The sequence below is a fragment of the Anabrus simplex genome, chromosome 5 (genome assembly GCF_040414725.1).
Source record: "Anabrus simplex isolate iqAnaSimp1 chromosome 5, ASM4041472v1, whole genome shotgun sequence".
Lineage (NCBI taxonomy): Eukaryota > Metazoa > Arthropoda > Insecta > Orthoptera > Tettigoniidae > Anabrus > Anabrus simplex.
Genome location: NC_090269.1, coordinates 26,940,356 through 26,965,051, shown reverse-complemented (window position 1 = coordinate 26,965,051; position 24,696 = coordinate 26,940,356). Strand labels below are relative to the sequence as shown.

At 40.1% G+C, this 24,696-nt stretch overlaps 1 protein-coding gene across 2 annotated transcripts in view; it reads left to right on the top strand.

Moving 5' to 3' along the window:
- Positions 1-24,696, top strand: part of LOC136874282 (uncharacterized) — a 102,846-nt gene that overhangs the window by 52,292 nt on the left and 25,858 nt on the right. The window contains exon 1 of one of the 2 annotated variants that reach the window (XM_067147912.2): positions 13,862-14,020. The exons of the other annotated variant lie outside the window; for it this stretch is intronic. The gene's annotated coding sequence lies outside the window, so the exon portion shown is untranslated. Of the gene's footprint in view, positions 1-13,861; positions 14,021-24,696 lie in introns of those variants that run through there. 2 annotated transcript variants of the gene reach the window in all.

Here is a 24,696-nt window from a genome sequence, read left to right as displayed (position 1 = left end):
ACTCAATATGAGATTCGTGGTTAACACGTAGTACACATAAGCTCAAACCGAATGTAAAATGTATATCGTTGGCGAAGAAGCCAAACCTAGTATGCCACAAAGCTCTTCCTGTCCATTATTTCCCTTAAGACTGGTCACACCTCCCAGTCACATATGGATATGCAGTCAATCAGAACAATGTTCGTTGCGTTCATATTCCTATGCGAAAGTGTAAGGACAAATTCACCTTAAATACAGTATACTGTAGAAATGAGTACATTTGTAGCGCAAATATACATTCCTACAGTACGGTTTGGTAAGAACATTGTGACATACGAGGTTTGATTACTTCAACGACGGTGTTACGCATACCAAGTTGCTGAACATCTTTGGATAGGTTAATAGAAGGGAAGATTATGCGACTAGAATGTCGGTTTAGTGCCCCAAATTTGTTTGAATTATTTTAGTATTTTATCATTTTGTTAATGCTCACATTAATTCATTCAGTCATTTCAGAAATATCAATATATATAAATGGATTTGTGGAGGGGTATGTGTCTGTACGTCCCAACATAGCTCTGGAACACATGGAGCACGGTACACATATGACTTCGTATCTGGGAAAAACAATACTATGAAAGTAAGATACCCGTAGTACCCCTAGTGATGGGAGTGGATGATATGTAAAAATCATCGAAAACTACCGACATTAATGTCGAATCCATAGTTTTCGGGGTCGCTGTGATTAACTGTGACATTCTGGATGCCATTTAAGTCTAAGTTCACCCTCTATCGGTGTGGGGATGAAAATGAAAATGTCCAAAATGACCGAGATTACACAGTTTTCGGGGTCGCTAGGCTGATTGGTGTCAGCACCAATGACATTTGGAATCACGCACATAACATCTATGCCGGGCTGAGTGGCTTAGGCGGTTGAGGCGCTGGCCTTCTGAACCTAACTTGACAGGTTCGATCCAGGCTCAGTCCGGTGGTATTTGAAGGTGCTCAAATACGTCAGCCTCGAGTCGGTAGATTTACTGACAGGTAAACGAACTCTTGCGGGACTAAATTCCGGCACCTCGGCGTCTCCGAAAACCGTAAAAGTAGTTAGTGGGACCCAATGCCTATAATAATAACAACACTATCATTACATTACATCTATATCGCGAAGCGTAGATACGTACAGTTATCTCTTATTTTTATTATTTATTTGAAGGGATCACGTACTTCCCGGACAATCTGGGCTGCCACAAGGACAAAGTTTAAAGCGATACAAAATAAACTAAAACTCAAACAAAATTAAACACACATAATAACAACTCTACTGCCTCGGTGGTGTAGAGATTAGCGTGATTAGCTGCCACCCCCGGAGGTCCCGGTCCGATTCCAGGCTCTGCCACGAAATTTGAAAAGTGGTTCGAGGGCTAGAACGGGGTCCACTCAGCCTCGGAAAGTCAACCATCCTCGAAGTGCTTTCCCGTGGTTTGGCCACGGCAGCTTCCTTCTCTCTTCCTTATCTATCCCTTGCAATCCCCCCCCCCCCCCTCGCAAGGCCCCTGTACAGCATAGCAGGAGAGGCCGCCTGGGCGAGGTACTTGTCCTTCTCCCCAGTTGTATACCTCAACCCATCGTCTCACGCTCCAGGACACTGCTCTTGAGGAGGTAGAGATGGAATCCATCGCTGAGCCCGAGGGAAAAACCGACCCTGGAGGGTAAACAGATTAAGAAAGAAAGAAAGAAAGAAAGAAAGAAAGAAAGAAAGAATAATAAATCTTCTTCTACCGCTTTTCCCACACCTGTGGGGTTGCAGGTGAGAATTGTGTAGTACTGGCCCTGTTTTACGTCCCGATGCCCTTCCTGACGCCAACGCTTTGTGGATGGATGTAATCACTATTGTGTGTTTCTCTGGTAGTTGGTTGTGCGGTGTGCTGTGTTGTGTGAATATGAAGAGGAGATTGTTGCGAAAACACAAAAAACCAGCTCCAGAGCCAGAAGAATTAATCAGACGAGAATGCAATCCCCTAGCCTGGCTGGGAATCGAACCCGGGCTCCTCTGAACGGAAGGTCTCAACGCTGACCATTCAGACAAGGAGTCGCACATAACAATAACTCTAAAGCTACAAAATAGTTCGTAAAATATTAATCAACGTCACAGTAAAGAAATCTACAAAGCTTCACTTCACACATAAGTAACAGCCAATACAAATCCTGAAAGTAAACATACAAGAACGTTCCCGAGCAACACCGGGTACTACAGCTAGCATACGAATCCCAAGTTGACCGGTAGAATAACACCCGCGGTAATCCCCTGCCTGTCGTAAGAGGTGACTAAAAGGGCTCCCGGGGGCTCAACTTGGGAGCGTGGGTTGACGGAGACGGGACCCTCAGCTGAGACCTGGCATTACTTCCACTTACTTCTGGCAGGCTCCTCACTTTCATGTATCCTATCCGTCCTCCCTTGGCCAAGTCTTGTTCTTTTCTAACCCCGACGGTATTAGAGCACTCGAGGCCTGGGGAGTCTTTAATTTTCACGCTTAAACCTTCATTTTTAAAAGTGTCGGAACTTTTCCATTTTTCTCTCTAATTAATATTATATAGAGGATGGTCGCTTAGATGTACCTCCTGTTAACACAGTAATCAGAGGTTAGGGCGCGGATGTTTATCACATGCTATATTTTCTTCTTTATATTATTTCCTTGAAAATTACAACTTAAGCATTACGGTATTTTATATACGGTGACTATAATTAGCAATTCTTACGGGTCATTTAAAGTTATATTTGGCCTTTGCTTAATGATTTTTGACATTTCCCTGCAGTTATGATCATATTTCCCAGTGAATATTCGTATTTCGGTCATATTATTATCTTTTTTATTCCACATTCGCATACCTGCTTGCAGTCGTCTCAAAGACGGATTTTTCACATCTCCTAATTGTTTTCTATAATTTCTTACAATTATATATTTCTTAGAAATATACAGTTGCTCAAGGCTTGAGACAGCGTGGATGGGAGGTGCACGAGGAGGTTCACTGCATCTCTACCGATGACTCTAATCGGAGGGCGGACATCGTAGCCATCAACAGAGAGGACATAAAAGCGATGGTCTTAGATCCCACCATTCGCTTTGAAAGGGACCTGGATCAGGCTCGGGATGTGGACCTAGAAAAGCAAGCTATTTATATTCCATGCTTGCCTTACCTTTCATCTAAGTATAAAATACCTATCGATCGGTGGATTGTCAGAGGCCTGCTATTCGGAGCAGGAGGCGCCCTCCCTAGTCAGACATCGAACTTCCTACAAAACTTGAAAGTTCCATTCTGCGAGTTAGAAAAAATAGTAATACTGAACCCATGACCTTTGTGCCCTAAGAACATTATGCATTATATAACAATTAAACTAAAAGTGGGATTCTTGATAGCATGGATTTGACACGTGACGAGGGGGTGATTACCTTCGGTCCCACGCTCTGGGGTACGTGACGTCAACCACACGTGTCGACGGCGGAAGAATCTCAAGTAATTTTTATGAACTATTTCGAAGCGCGTGTACCCGGCGTGACCACGCCAAGTCAAAAAAATATAGTGCCTATCAAAGGAGGTCAATCATCTCACAAATCGAACCCGTAAAATTTTTAAATGTCCATGAACACTACCGTCAGAAATGTAGCAAGCATGTAGTCACTTTCAAAACTCTTGAAATTGCAGTTTAGGTAAGTCAGAAAATTTATAGAAATTTTTCTTGGCGGCAAAGGGAGAGACCTGAAGAGAGGGGGTAACTGCTATAAATATGAAGGGACGCCATGACGAAGCTTCCTTCTCCGGCATTTGTGATACAAAGCGGACGAAATTGTTGAGTTGCTCCGCGAAATCAAATCAACGAAAGTAGACTGAGTTCGACTGCAGATTTTAGCCAGTGTGGCTAAGTCTTGACTCCGTGGGGAGATAGTTTTCTTGAGAGAAATAAGTGTATCAGATAGGACGGTCAAAGTACCGAAATATTCTAATGTGATTGAGTAATTCGTGTGCGGGAATAATTGAAATCCATCGTGTGCGCCCAGCAAACAAGTGAAGGGTATTTTCTTTTTTTTTTATGCTTTATTCCAGGAAACCTGAAGAAACATAATGAGATGTACAGCCATGAATGTAAAGATGGCTAAATAAATGCCAGGGTCACAGGTGAGCCCTAAGACGAATACTGGCGTGGACATGAGGTAGGTGGCTTTCCATCTTACTACCTCTTATATCTTGTCTCGTGATTTCTTGTATTTGAATGGGGATTTACGACGCAGTGGTCACCCCTACTAAGTTTTGTAAATGTGAGGGTACGACTAAAAGAGTCATTTGTTTTATTTTCCACTTGGATAAAATTTTGAAGTCTTGCGAGTGCCATATAATGTTGTAAAAAGTTATTGAATAGGATTCCGAAGTGATATCACGTCCAATGTAGATCGTCATCCGTGTGAGTGTACTGCCTGTATTTTGTGATGTCAATGTAAGATGTTCATTCGATGTAAAATTCTTCTGTCTCCAACCTGACGTTAATAATAATAATCCATGGTCACTCATTTTCAATCGAGTGGAAGCGCGCTGTCGGGTGAGAACCTAGGGGATGAATTTGGTCACGGAGAGAAACGTTTTTCTATGCCCATTTTAAACTGTGTCTGACTGACAATAAAAGATCTAGTAGAATGTTTCAGTCATTTCTCGTAAAAATCAAGTTATTAAACACGATATCATTTATGCAAAGTTATTCGTGAGTAATGCATTGTGCGATATTAGATGTTGGGATTTCTAGCGAGGATTTTATTCCAGTTCTTTGTCGATGATAATTGTGGAGCTGGGAAACAGAGGTTAGTTTGTGAATCAGGTTGGACCTGTCATTGAAGCCGGGATACAGAGCCCGAGGAGTGTTTTATATGAGTTGAGATGAGATGTGCGAATCAGGTTAGAGTCCTGTCATTGAAGCCGGGATATGATAACCCGAGGAATATTTTATAATGTTGAGAATGGAAAGAAATTCATAGAAATCCATAGCAGTATAATAGGCAACGCGTATAATTAGTGTGGGCATCTTGAAGCATATCTGTGCATTTTGTTGGTTAGAATATCGTATTTGTTTAATCATGTCGGCAGAGTTTAAAGGGAGCAATTTGAGAAGTCAGTCAACTGTGAATAAACCAGGTGGTTCTTGTAACTGCCAAGCGAGCGAGGGGGGTGAGACACCTCCGCTATCTAACGGGACAGTGGAGTTGAGATTGTACTGTAATTCTCGGCCAGGGATATGTTAAATGCTGGATTTAGTTGAAATTTCATAGCCGGTATTGATCTAAGTATTGCGAAATACTGTAATTGGGGACGGAATGAACATTTGAAACCATGAACTTTGAGTATAAGGAACAGAGTAACCCAATTTCAGGATTGTCCAAAATATAGAGCGATGGTCGTGATGATCGATTTGTCTGCGAGGGGTGTGCAAAATTCAGTGATGACGAGATATGACATCGTAATTATATGGCGAGTTGTTTGGTTTGTACGTAGATTATTAGGATATCCAAGTGTTAATAACGGTTAGGACTAGATTAGATTTTGAGCATAATATCACGAGATGAGATATATAGCTGGACCTGAATGATGTAACAAATTCTTTTCCAGCCAGATAAACATCGCAATATTGAATTTACATCACAGCTGCGTAGAAAGTTGTGAAGAAACCAGAGTCCGCGGAGATAAAATTTACTGTTCTTTAACATTTCGATAAATCATTTAAATTTATTAAATTATTAAATTCAGTGAAACCGCATTTTGAAATAACTTTAATCAAGCGAATAACTTGGAGATGCATTCTGGAAATTTTAGTTTGTTTTTCTGGGGAATATTAACATGTAAAGTAACGATTAAGGGGACATATCCGAAGGAAATGGATTTTACTGCCACAAAGTTTGTGAGCATTGTTGTTGTTGTAATTATTGAACTTTGATTGATTGAGCAGTGAATGTGCTGGGGATAGTAAAGTGGAAACTTTGGTCATCAACCGATGTAACTTAATTGTGTTTAGCCTTCAGCCTAGAAACTTGGATGGTCAGGGGGTCATCAACCTCAGTGACTTAGATTAGGGCCATATGCCATTGTAGCATCATTTCCTTGCGGTCATCATCCACAATGACTTTAAAGTAACTTAGAAGATTAGATGTCGGTCCATGACATAGACGCAGGTCACATCGATTCAATTAAGGGTCCATGCCGTAGAACCACTGTGTGGCACACACCGATTGGACGGCCTTAATTATACTCAGAGTCCAGAGTTCGTGTTACGAGGGCTGGACCATAACGAATCACTATGATGGTACATGTGGTCTCACATGGAAGCCGAATTTAGGGATTTCCAGACTTTCCTTTCTTAAATGATTAATAATTGAGATAATGGTTTCTAGTAAGATTGCCCATCAGGCAGTTACGTTAAAGTCTCACACCAGTGTTCTGACATTTATGTAAAAATGATTGTGGTGTCCAGTGGACACAATTGACTATGACATCGTTGACAAAGTAAATTACTTCATTTCCCTGAATAAATAGGAATATTTTAAATAGACCTTTCATTCCAGTAGATAGATTAGAATTAATGAACCCTACCTTTACCTCAGCAAGTGACGAAGAACCCGAAACGACCCAAGAGACAGATCTCATGAGCTTTGCTGATAGGTAAGGAAGGTAGGTATCCCTCAATATGGACCTAAAGGGTTCATTAAAATGGCGCCCAACGTGGGGCTTCAGTCACGTAAGACAGGGCCTAAGTACATCGAGAGAAGAACTACAAGTTAAATTGGTTGACATCAGTGAAACGATGACCAATTGTAGGATTGTTATACGTTGGTCGACCATTAAAATGGCTTCCAACGTGGTGGCATCAGTCACTTAACGATGGGGCATTAGTCACGATAACGATGAGGGAACCTAAGTCACGATAACGATAAGGATATTGTGGAAAGATCGTGTACTAGAGGAAATAAGAAATAATGTTGAGGCTATGCCACATTATGGATGATAGAATCGTGCGCCAGAGTTGATAGTGAACTCGAAGAAATAGATAAACGCCCGATGAGTAAGGCTAGGAGATACCACTATGAGAATAATTTATCTACTGAGTGAAAGGTATAATTTAAGTGTGTTAGTGTAATTTCCCAAATTTTTGAATACTGGTTTGAGTGTTTTGGCTGATCACTTTGATCGAGTGAACATTGCAGTTCACGTTTTATTAAATAAAATCTTTAGAGAATGTTGCATTAACAGTGTGATGTGTTAGATAGGAGGATGTTGTGATGTTTATCGTTGTAGTCTTATTATACGCCGTTGAAGTCTCGGGCTCACCGATGACCTATCTTTTTCTGTTAAATACAGTATGTTTATGCAGGAGGGAGAATTGGCCCAAGGGCAGGTGGTCCAAATGATGAAGGACTTTATGGAGAAAATGGAGGCCGAGAGGAAGGAGTGGAAGGACTTAAGTGAGAATATTAAATCTATGAGTGTAAGGTGGAATAATAAGCTAGAGACAGTGAACAGTAAGTTAGATAGTGTAGAGGCGTGTAGGAAGGGTATGATGGAAGTCGTTCAAAATGTTGACATTAAAGTGCAGGACACTCAGGATAGTTGTAAGGAAGCTAGCGTTGATATTAGGAAGGACATTGGTGAATTTAAACATAACATTGATCAGCAGTTCATAGAAACTCGCGAGCTACATCGTGTTCTCAGGGAAAATCGGGACATAAGTAGAGGAGACCTCGATAGGCACGTCAACGGAAGTAGAGATCTACATAAGCAGTTGATGTCAGATCAAGCTGAGCCTAGGGCTAATCTGAAGACAGAGGTAGAAGAGGATATAAGAAATTTAGGTACGACTCAGGAAGAAACGCCTAGGAGTATTGAGGAGGTACAGGCAGACTTGAAGGAACCAAGTGAAAATATAAAGGCGGATGCGAAAGACTCGAACAAGAAGTTAGAAACAGTGGAGGTTATATTCGCCCGTCTACTTGAATATTTTACTAACATGGAGTCTCCTAAATCAGCGCCACAAGTAGTTACGCATGTGGAAAACCAAGTGGATGTCGTAATTCATATCCAAGAGAGTAGACCGGAAATGGATGTTTCGCAGGCAGACATACAAGAGAATAATGGGCCAGGGTTTGAAACCATACTAAACCAGAATAGTAAGAACGTGGAACAACCTAGCTACCTGTACGGAAAGTGGAATAGGCGCCGTGATTCATGTAGGAGGAACCAGGGTCGATGTCGGGAAAATTCTTACCAAAGACGCAGACGCCGTTGTGGAAATGAAGCCGATAGAAGGTGGAATAATTACAAATCCAGACATTCTGATCTATGGCATGGGTCTGAAGAGGAAAAAGCAAAACCTAAACGATTTGGTACCAATAAGAAGAAGAGGCCTAAGATAAGTAGAATTGATGAACGTTCAGACGAGGATGCCAGTGATGACGATTATAGTCCGTCAAGAAAAGATAAAGCAAATGCGAAGAAGTGTAAGCCAGCTGCTAAAATGAAGAGGATGAGGATGATGATGAAGAAGATGTGTAAACCAGCTGCTAAAACGAAGAAGATGGGGATGGTGATGAAGAAGAAGTGTAAGCCAGCTGCTAAAATGAAGAAGATGAGGAGAATGATGAAGAAGAAGTGTAAGCCAGCTACTAAAATGAAGATGATGAGGAGAATGATGAGGAAGAAGAACGGTAAACCACCAGCAAAAATGAAGAAAGTCAGTGACAACGACAGTAATGAGGACAGGGATTTGCACCCAGAAACTTCGCATTTTGATGTGAATGCAAGTTCGTCGAGAAGTTGGAAGGACAAACCACCTAACTTCCAATAAGTCAACTACAATTCACTGGAGATCTACCCCGCAACCCCGAACTCTCCAAGCAACCAAGAAATACCAGGAAGCTGAAGGCATCAACCAACATCCGCACACCAGAAGATGACCAACTGCATAAGAGAGAAGAAAGGAATTTATGTTCAAAGGTCATGTTTCATCAGACGTCAAAATTAGAAATTTCGCCATCTGGAGTACTTAAAGGAAATTCCTTGTCACTGTGCGAAAGGAATTCGTGTCTTGGGGGAAATATGAACCCATGACCTTTGTGCCCTAAGAACATTATGCATTATATAACAATTAAACTAAAAGTGGGATTCTTGATAGCATGGATTTGACACGTGACGAGGGGGTGATTACCTTCGGTCCCACGCTCTGGGGTACGTGACGTCAACCACACGTGTCGACGGCGGAAGAATCTCAAGTAATTTTTATGAACTATTTCGAAGCGCGTGTACCCGGCGTGACCACGCCAAGTCAAAAAAATATAGTGCCTATCAAAGGAGGTCAATCATCTCACAAATCGAACCCGTAAAATTTTTAAATGTCCATGAACACTACCGTCAGAAATGTAGCAAGCATGTAGTCACTTTCAAAACTCTTGAAATTGCAGTTTAGGTAAGTCAGAAAATTTATAGAAATTTTTCTTGGCGGCAAAGGGAGAGACCTGAAGAGAGGGGGTAACTGCTATAAATATGAAGGGACGCCATGACGAAGCTTCCTTCTCCGGCATTTGTGATACAAAGCGGACGAAATTGTTGAGTTGCTCCGCGAAATCAAATCAACGAAAGTAGACTGAGTTCGACTGCAGATTTTAGCCAGTGTGGCTAAGTCTTGACTCCGTGGGGAGATAGTTTTCTTGAGAGAAATAAGTGTATCAGATAGGACGGTCAAAGTACCGAAATATTCTAATGTGATTGAGTAATTCGTGTGCGGGAATAATTGAAATCCATCGTGTGCGCCCAGCAAACAAGTGAAGGGTATTTTCTTTTTTTTTATGCTTTATTCCAGGAAACCTGAAGAAACATAATGAGATGTACAGCCATGAATGTAAAGATGGCTAAATAAATGCCAGGGTCACAGGTGAGCCCTAAGACGAATACTGGCGTGGACATGAGGTAGGTGGCTTTCCATCTTACTACCTCTTATATCTTGTCTCGTGATTTCTTGTATTTGAATGGGGATTTACGACGCAGTGGTCACCCCTACTAAGTTTTGTAAATGTGAGGGTACGACTAAAAGAGTCATTTGTTTTATTTTCCACTTGGATAAAATTTTGAAGTCTTGCGAGTGCCATATAATGTTGTAAAAAGTTATTGAATAGGATTCCGAAGTGATATCACGTCCAATGTAGATCGTCATCCGTGTGAGTGTACTGCCTGTATTTTGTGATGTCAATGTAAGATGTTCATTCGATGTAAAATTCTTCTGTCTCCAACCTGACGTTAATAATAATAATCCATGGTCACTCATTTTCAATCGAGTGGAAGCGCGCTGTCGGGTGAGAACCTAGGGGATGAATTTGGTCACGGAGAGAAACGTTTTTCTATGCCCATTTTAAACTGTGTCTGACTGACAATAAAAGATCTAGTAGAATGTTTCAGTCATTTCTCGTAAAAATCAAGTTATTAAACACGATATCATTTATGCAAAGTTATTCGCGAGTAATGCATTGTGCGATATTAGATGTTGGGATTTCTAGTGAGGATTTTATTCCAGTTCTTTGTCGATGATAATTGTGGAGCTGGGAAACAGAGGTTAGTTTGTAAATCAGGTTGGACCTGTCATTGAAGCCGGGATACAGAGCCCGAGGAGTGTTTTATATGAGTTGAGATGAGATGTGCGAATCAGGTTAGAGTCCTGTCATTGAAGCCGGGATATGATAACCCGAGGAATATTTTATAATGTTGAGAATGGAAAGAAATTCATAGAAATCCATAGCAGTATAATTGGCAACGCGTATAATTAGTGTGGGCATCTTGAAGCATATCTGTGCATTTTGTTGGTTAGAATATCGTATTTGTTTAATCATGTCGGCAGAGTTTAAAGGGAGCAATTTGAGAAGTCAGTCAACTGTGAATAAACCAGGTGGTTCTTGTAACTGCCAAGCGAGCGAGGGGGGTGAGACACCTCCGCTATCTAACGGGACAGTGGAGTTGAGATTGTACTGTAATTCTCGGCCAGGGATATGTTAAATGCTGGATTTAGTTGAAATTTCATAGCCGGTATTGATCTAAGTATTGCGAAATACTGTAATTGGGGACGGAATGAACATTTGAAACCATGAACTTTGAGTATAAGGAACAGAGTAACCCAATTTCAGGATTGTCCAAAATATAGAGCGATGGTCGTGATGATCGATTTGTCTGCGAGGGGTGTGCAAAATTCAGTGATGACGAGATATGACATCGTAATTATATGGCGAGTTGTTTGGTTTGTACGTAGATTATTAGGATATCCAAGTGTTAATAACGGTTAGGACTAGATTAGATTTTGAGCATAATATCACGAGATGAGATATATAGCTGGACCTGAATGATGTAACACATTCTTTTCCAGCCAGATAAACATCGCAATATTGACTTTACATCACAGCTGCGTAGAAAGTTGTGAAGAAACCAGAGTCCGCGGAGATAAAATTTACTGTTCTTTAACATTTCGATAAATCATTTAAATTTATTAAATTATTAAATTCAGTGAAACCGCATTTTGAAATAACTTTAATCAAGCGAATAACTTGGAGATGCATTCTGGAAATTTTAGTTTGTTTTTCTGGGGAATATTAACATGTAAAGTAACGATTAAGGGGACATATCCGAAGGAAATGGATTTTACTGCCACAAAGTTTGTGAGCATTGTTGTTGTTGTAATTATTGAACTTTGATTGATTGAGCAGTGAATGTGCTGGGGATAGTAAAGTGGAAACTTTGGTCATCAACCGATGTAACTTAATTGTGTTTAGCCTTCAGCCTAGAAACTTGGATGGTCAGGGGGTCATCAACCTCAGTGACTTAGATTAGGGCCATATGCCATTGTAGCATCATTTCCTTGCGGTCATCATCCACAATGACTTTAAAGTAACTTAGAAGATTAGATGTCGGTCCATGACATAGACGCAGGTCACATCGATTCAATTAAGGGTCCATGCCGTAGAACCACTGTGTGGCACACACCGATTGGACGGCCTTAATTATACTCAGAGTCCAGAGTTCGTGTTACGAGGGCTGGACCATAACGAATCACTATGATGGTACATGTGGTCTCACATGGAAGCCGAATTTAGGGATTTCCAGACTTTCCTTTCTTAAATGATTAATAATTGAGATAATGGTTTCTAGTAAGATTGCTCATCAGGCAGTTACGTTAAAGTCTCACACCAGTGTTCTGACATTTATGTAAAAATGATTGTGGTGTCCAGTGGACACAATTGACTATGACATCGTTGACAAAGTAAATTACTTCATTTCCCTGAATAAATAGGAATATTTTAAATAGACCTTTCATTCCAGTAGATAGATTAGAATTAATGAACCCTACCTTTACCTCAGCAAGTGACGAAGAACCCGAAACGACCCAAGAGACAGATCTCATGAGCTTTGCTGATAGGTAAGGAAGGTAGGTATCCCTCAATATGGACCTAAAGGGTTCAATACAGATACTGAGGGTCACGCTGCAAATCATTCACTTCCATCTGTACTTGAGAACGTGATTGACATTTCTCCCCCACTAACCCCGGAAAAAAAAGATAACAGCTTCAACGATTAAATCTTCATTTCTTGATATCTTTAAACTCCACTGAAATTGAAACTGTATTCCGGATCCAAATGGTCACCCTCATTGGAGGACGGATGATTTATTTCTTTAATAAATCTCTCTCTGTATGTGAGTTAGGGGGGTAAGCGTTATAGAAAGAGACAGATACGTAGAAAGCGACAAAAAGATGAGCCTCAATTGAACTCTAATGACTTGAAATATTTCAAATATGCCCCCAATAACATCCTGCGATGTTGAACGGTCTCTTTCCCGTTACAAGTCAATGTGACATGAAAACAGAAGATCGTTCCCATTTGAAAACTTTAAAATGTATGTAATTTGCTATTGTAATTATTTCTGATCGCCCATCAAAATGTTACATTTATTTCATTCTGTGCAGATTCCAGAGTTACCTCTGGATTGAGTAATTAAATACATTCAAAACACTATATAATAATAACATTTACTATTATTACTTAAGCCTATTATTATTATTATTATTTTTTTTTGGTAGGGGTTTTACGTCGTACCGACACAGATAGGTCTTATGGCGACGATGGGATAGGGAAGGCCTAGGAGTTGGAAGGAAGCGGCCGTGGCCTTAATTAAGGTACAGCCCCAGCATTTGCCTGGTGTGAAAATGGGAAACCACGGAAAACCATCTTCAGGGCTGCCGATAGTGGGATTCGAACCTACTATCTCCCGGATGCAAGCTCACAGCCGCGCGCCTCTACGCGCACGGCCAACTCGCCCGGTATTATTGTTATTATTATTGAATGTGTTAGATTAAAAAAGTATGTTTTCAATATTTTAATTTAAACAGCGGCAAGATTTGGAAGATTCCGAAAATGTTACCAAAAAATGTTTGAAGTCGTATTTATTGTCATATTTTAATACTTTTTAGGTCATAAACATCCGGGTCCTAGTAATCACCGGCACCACCTCTCCAAGTTGATTGTTGTCGATTATGAAAAATGAAAAGAGAATCTTAGGATCCTCGGATTGAAAACTGGTTTAGAATTGAGTTTCATCGAAACTGGTCCAGTTGATTAGAAATTATTAGGAACCCACACACATATGTACAAGGTGTATGATGCGATGAAAGTAGGCTCTTCCTTTCCTCGTAATGAGAGTACGTAACAGAAGAAGAAAAGTGGTGGTAGAAGAAGAAGAAGAAGAGGGAGGAATATCTAGTAAGTAGAAAAACGGGGGCAGGCGGTCTTACAGTATATATAACAGGAAGGTGTGTGAGCACATGAAAGTACGCAGCAGAGAGGGAGAACACTTTTACCTCGTAGACTAGCGGCTCAGGCCTGCACCAAGCATCACTCTCTCTTTGACGACTGCAGGCGATCGACAACAGCTCTCTCGTCTCCTTGGCTCCGCGCGGCAACAAACCCACACACGACGGTGAGTATTCTGAAATAGCATATTACATTTCATTAAATATAACCAAAAAAGAACAAAACAATTCTTTTAAAATATACGGGTTCATTTGCATAAGAAATTATTGAATAATTTTAAGCTTAATTTCATCGCATAGTCAAAACCACTCAGTGATATATCTTTCGTGCCTAGGAGTTTAAGTCATGTTATATCGGGTCCTCATAGTACAAGTCACCGGTTTAATTTTCGACGGTTAGCAGAAAAAAACGATTATAAAAAATTCCATTTTCTGAAATATGTTGATGTAGGCCTATTCAATTAATTCAACAATTAACACTGTCTCTGTTTCTAAAACTTCAAAACAATGCAGCTACTTTTGACATACACTATTTAGCCCTGGCACGAAAGATATATTACAAAAAAAGAAAGAAAAAAAAGAAATGGTTCTGACTTAACCTAGCGTTGAAATCTCTGATCCGGTGATCAATCAATTTGCTATCTTCAATCATCAACAGCAATATTTTCATATTCCCGCTATGTTCAGGGTCAGGTTTACGGAGTTGGATGTTGCTACAAAATATGCGTGTTTGCATGTTCAGTAATCACCAATTTAGGATTTATTTTTAAATATTTAATAAGAGCTATAGATACTCGAAGACCCGTGTTGCTTGTGGTGGTGGTGGACATAGAAGACATATACAGTATCCCCTACCTGTTGTAACAGGCCAATATAGGGGGTAACCACCAGGGCTCTGTATTTGAGGAATTGGGTTCACTGTCATAGAGTCGCTAGCTGACTCTGGCATTGTTTTAACGTATTTGTATCAAGCTACCCACTTTTATTTTTTCTACCATACTTTGAATTTAATTTATGGAATAGTTGTTCTTCTACCTGGCCTTTTCCCAACTACACGCAGCCGGCATTAATGTGGATTAAGCTCACTCTTACAGCTGGATGCCTTTCCTGGCGCCAATATTTTGTGGAGGGATGTATTCAATATTACATGCTTCTTAGGTGGTCCGTAGTGTGATGAGTTTTATGCAAGTGAAAACTTGTATTAAGAGGAACACTTCCCCAGCCTCCGATTTGCAGGAATTAAATAAATACGGTTAAAATTCCTGGCCCGGCCGAGAATCAAACCCGGGCCCTCTGAACCGAAAGCTAGCCAAGGATCCGGACCATTTATGGAATAGCTGTTGATAATTTTAATTACCGGTAACTGAAGTTCAGAACTTCTTAATGGAGTCTTAATCACAAGAAATAACTATAGCATATAAATTCCTATATACATTCCATAATATTTATTATTTTCGACCATTATGGTTCTGTTAATAGAAAATTTGAGGCTGTGTGGATTGTTTCTCAAACCATGGTGGTGGTGGTGATTATTGACTTCTTTCACAATTTGTCTTCCATCCTACCGACACAGATAAGTCGTATGGCGACGATGGGATAGGAAAGGGCTAGGAGTGCGAAGGAAGTGGCCGTGGCCTTAGTTAAGGTACAACCCTAGCATTTTCGTGGTATGAAATTGGAAATCACGGAAAACCATCTTCAGGGCTACTGCCAGTGGGGTTCGAACCCACTATCTCCCGAATGCAAATTCACAGCTGCGAAACCCTAACCGCATGGCCAAATCTCTCGGTTGATTATTATTTAAAGAGGGAGCACAAGGGAGGGGGAACCAAAGGAAAAATAGAAGAATTCCGACCTTCGAAGAATAAAGGTATCAGCAAAAGAAAAGAAGGAGCAACGAAGGGAGTGAAAATGAAAAAAAGGCGTCCTAGACCTCGCAAACCTAATACAGTCGAGGTCGGAAGGGAACAAGTGTTGACCAAGGGAGGACGAACAGACAAGGTGGAAGTGAGGAGTTTGACACAAATAAGCGGAAATGTGCCAGGTTCAGTTAGGAGAATTGTGGTCGCCAATCCACGCTCCAAAGCTGAGAGCCCCTGCTCCTCCTTTAAGTCGCCTCTTACGAGGCTACAAGCCCATCCACAGGAGAGTCCTCAAATCATGTGCTACAATTGTTTACTACTAGCATTTTTACACGTGTCTTAGGACTTCCCGAGTTGATTGCCGTCCAAGGGAGCATATTTTGTTTACTCTGTAGGATTTTATGTCCTAATGAGAAATAACAAGATATTAAACAAATTGATCGAGTAATTTTCCAAACTGAAAGAAATTAATCGATGCATTTATTTTAGATTTTCAATAATCGAGCATAACGTTCTTGAGGTGCTGGTTGATCGTATTCAATGAACATTATTTTCATAATTTGTATCCCTCTATATAAAATACAGGGGCTGCCTGGCCGAGGCAGTAAAGGCGTTCTCGGTTCGCCCGGAAGGACGTGGGTTTGAATCCCCGTCAGGAAGTCGTAAAATTTAAGAAACGAGATTTCCACTTCCGGAGGTGCATATGGCCCTGAGGTTCACTCAGCCTACACCGAAAATGAGTACCAGGTTAATTCCTGGGGGCAAAGGCGGCCGGGCGTAGAGCTAACCCCTCTACCCCATCACGTGCCGAGGTTGCGGTTAGTGGAAGCCTTTAACTCTCCAAGGGCCTTCATGGCCTATACGGAGATGACTTTGCTTTGCTTTGCTTTGCTTGCTATATAAAATACATGTTTTGTCTGTATATTGCTCAGAATTTAAAAATAATGGTGTTTCTATAACGGTTGTGTCCACAGCAACAAGGAAATGCACGTTTTAATTGTCTGTCTATCTGTACGCGCATCACGAGGAAATGGCCAAGGAGAATTTAATGAAAATCGGTATCTAAAGTCGGGGAATAATGCGCTACAATCTAGGCTGTAAATAATTTTATTCACGCTGAGTGAAATGGTAGTTTAGGAGAAGGCCTAAAATTTAATTCTTAAATAGGCTTTCTATGTTATTAGTGGCCCTGTCGTTAAATACTACATAACTTAAGTTATAAAGAATTAAATTTCCGATAATTTATGACTTATACAGTTTTACCGTCCCGAGCATTGCTGCATGGAAATATTGTTCAATCGTGTTCACTGGTGATGGCTTTTGTCATGATTTTCATATGGTGTAAAACCGCGAGGTCATTGATCCATATCAACAAGGAAAATTGTGAAGATAATTATAAAAAATGAGAAAAATCGTAGAGGAACGATTGCTTGAAGAATAAAACCAGAGAGATTCTTGAACGAAGGAAGGGCTCCCTTTATATTAAATGTCCTAATATCACAAAGTCGGAAGAAAACTGTGAAAGGCTACAATATCGAAAGCTCATAAAACTGTTTTGTTTGTGTTTATTGTGTAAATGAGCCGAACAGCTAGGTCATTGGCGCTCATAAAACTGATTAACAATAACACTACATTGACCATCGTTTGATATTATGTTTCTCTTCTGCTGCCACTTATCTCCGATAGATGGGATTACTACTGCGTCCCGAGTAAAACATCATTCCTGAATATTGGCGGAAAGTAGCTTAGGAATTAGATAACTTTGAACATGCTATGTGATTTTCCGTCAACGATGGGTTCTACAGCTAGTTATCTTATAAATTTGAGTAGATTTTAAATTATTACTTGTTATTTTCATCTTTCTCCAAATTTCCCATATCATTTAATATTGGCTTCGTAAAAGTATGTTAATCCTTATTTTAACGTTGGAATCATCTACTGTACATTTGTTATTCTTTCTATCAAATAATTGTGTTTATCTGTGGATTGTAATGAGATCACTGGATTCCGTTCCCCACACAAAAGGTCCGCAGGCAAATTAGTTTGTTATCTTCAATGTTCAACTGCATATTTCTGATATCGTCAATGTTAGGTTTACGGAGTTGGATGTTTCTACAAATCGTTACCACTTTTGATCAACAACAAACTGCTGGTTTGTTGCTCGTCAGTTTCAGCGACTTCGGCTACAAAGCGGTAAAGACGTGTTCTAGTATTAATGCCAGTTTTCTCAAGATGTTGTGAGTTCTTTCTAACAAACAGAACTCCTTCGCTGTACATGTTAAGTCAACTAGAATGACGGAGCTTAAAATGCATAATGCAGTAGCTAGAATTTCGCCAACATGAGGATGAAATTCCACAATCCATCTTGGACAAAAGCCGATTTTCTACGGTGCTTAATTTAATACTGCAAGTGTAACTCAGACAAGTATAGAAAGTAAATCAGGACTGTCATAACAACAATAATAATACGGGAGTGTCGCTTTTTTTCCTAGAGTGATACAACATACACCACATAAGAAGGTCGCAAGCGATACTCATCTAAAGTGTGTGCTAAATTTCATAATTGCATGAATCATGCTCTTGAATAATGGGCCATTGTGCTAATGTGTGACGCGTTACGAAAGAGAGATCCATGGACAATAGAAAGCTTTGGAATAAAAATAATGGAATCATGGAGCGGAGTGAACACAAGAAGACAATGGGATGCAGTGCAATCGACAATGTCGGAGTTCAGCTTTTGAGCATTAGTGAAAGTCGTACGTAGCGCGCATACAGTAATGAGGAAGGTAGCATTCACGCCAATGATTAACACTGTCGTGTACGTTTAAGAATGAATTACAATAACGATATCTGCGCAAGAGGGAGTTCATTTATAACAATCGGGAAAATGCGTATATTAAGTGAAAGCAGCAGAAACTGTATGCGTTTAGAAGTTATAATGATTTCCCTCCACTGCAAAAAAATATGATAATAATAACCATGTGTATACGTATGATGTAAATAATTTACATGATAAATTTTTCCTGAGCTGCACAACAGTATGTCGGAGATTTTATCAATGCAGTGCAATGTTTAGGCATTTGTAGTTTAGAATGCAAATTCACTGAGGCGTGTAACGAATATACTCCACACCGAGCAACAGCTCTGATATGAGGTTTGCATAAACACTAGGGGTCCAACCTATTCGAACCTCTTCATTTTTGTTACTCTCGCTACATTATGGAAGGGCGAGGTATGCGACACTCCTATTAGCAAAATTAGTGCCTATTCCAACCTATTACTTCCTAGACATCCGGGCCCTAGTAATGATGACTGTAATTTTAAGGGGTCTAATATCCAGGTCTTTATTACAAAGCATATTATAATAATAATATAGATCAAACGTACATTCATTAATACAACAAATTCAAACCATGCTAACGAGCGAGTTGGCCACAGGGTACGTATCATCTTGCTGTAAGCTTGCATTCCGTAGACGGTGGATTCGAGCTCCAATGTCGACAACCCTGAAGATAAATTTCCGGGATTTCCTATTTCACATACCAGAACTATACCTTATATGTAGCCATGGCCATTATCTTCCCACTCCTAGAACCTTTCCTGTTCCATTGTGACCTAAATCTTATTTCGTATGTTAGTGTGGCGTATATCAAAACAAAATACCTTCCTACGATTAGCATGATTTGTGCCTTCGAGTGTAATAAAAAGTGTTGCAATTACACTTCGTAACCCAACGTGGAAACCAACGGAAAACTACCTCAATACTCATCTGGCCTAGTATACCTCAGTTCGGCTCCGCCATCAGTTTTTGCGGCTTTTCTATAACCATAAAACCTCCAGTGGTGTTATCTGATGATCCAACCAGCCTCCGAGATGCCCTAACAGACAGATAACTCATAATATAATGCTAAGGAGAAGTCAGCACTTCTCGCAAACATTAGTGGAACGTTAAAATTTTTCGTCAATTTTCAAAATAATTCTTCTGAATGGAATTCGATTATTTCATCTGTTAAAAAATCAATTTAAGAAATGTTCTGCGGTTTGATTCTAAATGTATTTGCTTCCAGGACGGAGTTCTAAAAATCATGACCCGCAGGGTGTAATGCACTCAGGGCTGATGAGATTTCCACGACACATTTTAAAATCTGAATGGAATGGGGAAGCTTTTCGAAGATCTGCGTATAAAGCAACTCTTGTTCCTATTAATGACACAACTCTTACGTTTTAAAGCAAACTTTTACCGAGTAACTTGAATTTAAACTAGGTGCTTTTCAACAGAAATTGAAAATAATCGGCTTTTTCAATGCACTTTTGTTCAGAACGGTTGTTTACTTTCGCTTTATTCACCACATATCGGAGGCAATCTCGGCTTCAAACGGGATGTATCAAATATAGCGCATTCTCAGTTCTAAGAAAACTGAAAGTTTTAGTGGCCATATAAAGTCCTGTGTTTAATGTGACATGTAGAATGGAAAGTTCGAGTAGAAAGTCAGGAACATGAAATTAAAGCTATTATTATATCTTCAAGAAATGTGTTAGTGAAATCTACGACCAGTTGTTTGTAATTAAGTTTGAACGGTCAACAAACAAATGCTCAACATATAAGGTACTCAGACTTAGATAGGTAGTTCTCAAAATAGCGAGACAAAGACTCCAATCAACATGAAAGTGACTTGCAATGCCATTAAACGAATGGTGACCATCAAGATTACTCAAAAGCTGTCCGTAAATTTAGTTACTGACCCTACAGGCGCTGTCGACTGGCCGTTGGCTTTCTGTTCCCAAGATAATGGCCTTGATATTGGCTGAAATCCTTTGCATTTAACGGATTTAAATGTGACAAACTCGTTTCAGTACATTTAATAACTTATGTGGGGGGAGATACGTATACCCCAGCGTCTGTTAAGACGAGCGAGTGGCCGCGTGGTTTGGGGCACGTACAGTAGCTGTGAGCTTGCATTCGGGAGATAGTGGGTTCGCATCCCATTGTCGGCAGGCCTGAAGATGGTCTTCCTTGGTTTCCCATTTTTACACCAGACAAATTCTGAGGCTGTACCTCAATTAAGGCCACGGCCGCTTCCTTCCTACACCTAACCCTTTCCTATCCCATCGTCGCCATGAGACCTATATGTGTCGGTGCGACGTAGCCTAAAACGAATTCTAAAAAGAAAAAGTAATTTAGAAGAGACGTTTAATATAAGACTTATTTAAACAAAAATTTAGATGCATGAATATTACCATTGTTAACTGTAAAAAAACTAGTAAGCATCTAGTTTCATGTGACTAACGATATCATAATCATAGTCACGGTACATACTGTTTTACATGGAATCCGAATCACTCAGAAGTGACTTTTCATGTCAAATATCTCACATGAAATGGCCGGGATTCGACCCGTAGCCGCCTTGGTGAGTAGCCAGTCACTATGAGTTAACTGTAAGATGAGTCTAGAGTGCATTCGTATTATCCCAGAGCGAAGACTAGGAGTAGTCAGATGTGTTTTGTTCGATATCTCTAAACATAACTGACAAATGTCTTCCGTTAGTGTTTGTTAATGCTCCGTTTATTTTCTTTTTCAAGTTACCTCTCAATAGGAGCTATTGAAGAACATGCAATAGACTGTTCTTGTAGAAAGTATTTATATTACGTTCAGACAAATATATATAGATATAAGTTTTGTGTATTATTCTTCGTCCTTCTTTGACAAATGTTGTGATTCCATTCGATAACTACCCTCTAACGTGGATTTATTGATTAACTAAACTAAAGATTGATTCATATGCCATCAAGACAATATGGCATTTTCTGACCTACAGAAGACTGACAAGACTTAACAGAGTCAAGACGACTTAACTTCGAAGAGCCCTACAAGTTTCTAAATTCGCTCCATCACGTTTAGTCAACGCCTTGACTGGAACTCCATCATTCACTGACGAGCTGATGTCATGGCACAACCTCCACCATACAGAAGCAAGTCGGAAACTCGTGAAGGAAAATAAGAGGAGAAAGGAATGAAATACCCCGCCTTCTACTCATGTCCAACCAAAACTACCGGAGTGTGGAAAGACAGCAACTTCTCACTTCACCACGTGTACACGACAACGGGTATCCACGAATTTCATTACAAAATTTGCCTGCGATATGATACGCACAACATGGATTCTCTCCGCCTTTGTTCACTATGCGGGCAGCACGGCACCCTGTATCACATGCTGGACAGCATCAAAAGAGTATTGCCCCTGAGTTTTTATGGTAACGACAAAATTTTTGTGTGAATATTAAATGTTTAATTTTCTTGCACACAGTGTGTTTTATAAAGTTATTTATTCGTTGTTTATACCGATATTTCGCCATTAAACGGTAGTAGACATTAAGAAATCACATTCATATATAAGGAAAGCAATTGATGAGAAGAGTATAGAATCATTGTTAAAGTGGTTTCTATCTACTTACTTAAATGTTCAGTGTCGAGAGCTTCGTTTCTAAGGGTCCCGTGTTCGGTTCCTGGCCCGGTCGGAGATTTTAAATGCATCTGTTTAATTCCTCTGACACGGGAATTAGGTGTTTATGTTTGTCCCAACACATTCCTCTTCATACACGCACTACACACCATACTTTTCTTTCACAATTTTTTGCTTTACTTCGCTCGACATAGATAGGTCTTATGGCGACGATAGGATAGGAAATGCCTACGAGTGGTAAGGAAGCGGCCATGGCCTTAATTAAGGTACAGTCCCAGAATTTTCCTGATGGGAAAATTGGACACCACGGAAAACCATTTTCAGGGCTGTCGACTGAGGGGTTCGAACCCACTATCTCCCGGACACATGCCATACTAACAACCACCACATTCCTCCACATAGAAGGTCAACTGGTCGTAAAATAGAGCCAAGTTCGTGTCCGCAACCCCACACAGGTATGTTAAAAGAGACAGAAGAAAGAAAGAAAGAAAGAAGAAATGGGCTTGTCCCTAATAAAATGCCTTTGTCTATCCCCTGACAGTGTGTGGGTGTGTGGTGTATATGCTGTGCATATTGTAAAAATGTAATTCTTTGCGCATAAGTAATAAAGAACTGAGAAAGAGAGAGTTCTTGAATCGAAGGACAACAGGCGTGGTGGTAAATGCAGAACGAATGACGTCATAATAATTCGATCATATCTCTGAATAGAACAAGTGTTCTAGCAAGAAAGCATATTAATTTAGTGCTGGTTATTAGAGATAGAGGACAAGGAAGGACATCCACTTTCCATGACCAGCTGCTGTGGGTGGCTCACTTGAGCAACTTTCATTTTCTGCAAATATCGCTTGCGCCTCTGCAGACTTTCACCGACATGACATCACAATTAACAAGCATTAACTATTACCGGTGACCAGTGGTTGCACTGACTTTCTAAATCAAGGTGCTCTGAGACAGGGAGAAACGATACGAAAAATGTTATAAGACAATTTCCGTGATAAATGAAACTCAAATAAACAGGATATCTGCACCAGTCTTCTCAGCCCTTATTCTTGGCTTTCTAAGCCGAGGCCGACATATTACCGTCAGATAGCTCCTCAACTGTAATCACGTAGGCTGAGTGAACCTCGAATCAGACCTGAGATCAAGTAAAAGTCCCTGGCCTGGCCGGGAATAGAAGCCAGCGCCTCCGGGTAAGAGGCAGGCACGCTACCCCTACACCGCGGGGTCAGCTCTCTATGCTAAAGTAATTGTAATCGTACAGATTATTTGTTGAAAAAGTAATTTGTAGTTGTTAATTCTCAGGTAACTGTAATCCAGCCCAATTACTCTTTCTTATACTTTTCCCTTCACTCGACATATCTACGATTACATTCTAATCACCTGCCAAAGGCTAGTCTATGCCAAAAATAATTGAAACTTTGATAGAAATGCTGTGTAAAATGGAAAGTGAATTGGTATTTTCTCCAATCAATAAAACAAAACTCATTTTTTGAGACTCATATTTTTGACGTAAATAAGTTTTATGGCTGGGGGTTATCCGAAAATTTGTGTAACGTGGTGCGACAAAATGTGTGACAGAAGTGTAACCATAGCAACCGTGCAGGCTGTGTCTTATGGCTGGTTGTCATTGGAAATTAGCAGTCGTTGATGGATGACAATGACCGGGAGACATATTTATGATTATTTGATTTTCGTAAAGGACAAAAATCGTTTCTTTCCATTTTATATATTTTTCGAGAGGTCTGTGGCTGTCCAAGGAAATTTCACTCTAATAACATACTTATTCAAGTAGAGCCGCTTTAGTAGCTGACGTGATAGCTGACGGTTAACTGTTGAGGATCCAAACAGCATTCAGACTGAGGACTCAACGTACATACAGATCGTCAAAGCCCAACAATTGTGGGATGATTCATTCAAAGTTACGGTCTCTGATCATGGATACCCACACGCACTCACACACAATCGCCTGACTTGTAATTATTTAACACACACAGTGCAAGGCCAATCATATCAAAGCATCGTTTCTTCATGTCTGTTCCCCCCTGCCAGTAATTAAGTGTAGCACTTCCTCTATGGCTGTTAACAGTCACTTCATCCGTGGTTTGAATGATACGCGATCTTTCCAATTAATTTATAAATGTTAGGTTCTTCAGTCTGCCGAAACCAATTTCCAGTAATAAATGTATAAGTGACCTGAAAAAGAAACAACTTAATTAAAATAGACTAACATGTTTCGATCTTGAAAGAACAACATCAGATTCTATCAAATCTCACTCAAATATTTAGAAAAATATAAACATTTGTTTATTTCTTTTTAAATACTTATGTACTTGAAATCTGGAACTTACCTTAATGAAGTTCTGATATCTAAAGAACTTCTACGGGACAAAATTCCGACACCCCGGGGTTTGTCAAGAATTACCATTTATTATTTTTAGAGAACTACAGGTACAGAGCTAAGTGGGACAACAAACCAAAAGAATTGCAATTACTCTGTAACCAGCCATCGGAGAAGGTATA